The sequence below is a fragment of the Octopus bimaculoides genome, chromosome 3 (genome assembly GCF_001194135.2).
Source record: "Octopus bimaculoides isolate UCB-OBI-ISO-001 chromosome 3, ASM119413v2, whole genome shotgun sequence".
Taxonomy (NCBI): domain Eukaryota; kingdom Metazoa; phylum Mollusca; class Cephalopoda; order Octopoda; family Octopodidae; genus Octopus; species Octopus bimaculoides.
In genome coordinates, this window is record NC_068983.1 from 119,723,980 (window position 1) to 119,725,652 (window position 1,673).

A 1,673-nucleotide genomic window follows, 5' to 3' on the forward strand; every position below is an offset into this window, starting at 1 on the left:
TATATATATACACCCAATATTTTTTCTGTAGCCCATCTTTTAAACGAAGACAAAACACGTGCATGATAACACTTCCAAGCAGTTAAGATCAGAAACCATGACAGCCACTGCCTGGTAGTGGCTGAACGGGCTGGTGCGTTTGCTCTCCCGCTTCTTGTGGAGAGGACAGGTACCGCTTGTCAGACGGTCTATTTGCTGTCAGCTCCCATTGCATGGAGGACTGGACATGCCGTAGCTGAGGATGCCCAGACATGCGCTGAGGGTCCGACATCTCCAGCGATACCTTAACGATGAGCAGGTGTGGTCACCGTTTGTTGAACGCGCTTTTCAGCTGCTCGTTATATATTTGGTTTCGTACATAGTATTGTTCTAGAGAATGCTTAAGAAAACAAGAAAATTATGAGTTTGTTTTAAAATTTGAGATTACATAGACAGTATTTTACGTAGGATATGGGCAGTTCCCATGAGCACTATATTTTGAATTTCTGCCATTTTGGGATTTCCTGGTGTCTGAGCTAGGTAGCAATCAGCCCCTTTTGGTATTGTTTTAGTTTTGAGGTTCCACATTTTGTCAATTACTATTTCTAGATCTTTATATTGCTCAGTTTTTGGTAGGTCTTGAAAGATACATTTATATCGATTGGTACAGTTATATCAATGCGGGGGTATGATTTTTGTCTGAAGTCTTTCAATATAATGTCTGGCACACTTGCATCTATCTTTCTGTCAGTTTGAATGGGGAAGTTTCAGAGGAGTGAGATGTGATCATTTTCAAGCACTGAAAGTGGTTTGTGTTCCCACCAGTTTTTATCATTGAGCAGGTCCAGGCTTTTGGAAATTACCCAGTGAATATATTGTGCAGCTCTATCATACCAGTTGAGATACTCTGTAGGTGCAAGTAGACTTCACATGGAGATAACATGATTAGTGGTTTCCTTTTGTTGTTGACATACACGACATGTCTGGCAGCTGCTGTTCTTTAATACGTTGGCCTGGTAGTTTCTTGTAGGTAGGCATTGACTTTGGGCTGCTATGATAAACCCTTCTGTTTCTGATTTTAAACCAGAAGCCATTAACCATTGATGGGTAAGAGCTTTGTCAACATTGGCATTATTAGCTCTCTTTGGGTATTTGCCATTGAGGTGTTTTTCTTGTCACTTATCAGTAAGAATATCTAAAGCAGCGGTTTTAGCACGGGTTTTCACACATTTAGCTTTTTATTATTATTGTTGTTGTTGTTGTTGTTATTATTATTATTATTATCATTATTCCTTCGTAACACAGTGTAGGTAAAAATGCACCGGAGTCTTTAGTCATCTGTTAAGTCACAACAAGGGCCCCAGACAGATAATACTTTCATTAATATGTGCGCTGTGCCCAATAAGGCAGCTTTTTGCGAGACATCAATCTTGCATGGGATTTCTAGTTGCCTTAAGAAGTCTTGAAGTTTCAATGGGATTGAACTTAACGCTCCAATCACCACTGGTATCACTTTTACATTAACCTCTCGCATTCCATACAGTCTTGTCATTTCCACTTTCAATTCGGAGTACTTGGTGATTTTTTTTCAACCTCTTTACTCACAATATTCACGTCATTTGGTATGGCTACATAATGATCTGACAGTATTTTTCTCTCTTATTCAATATGACAATATCCGGCCGACGATTACA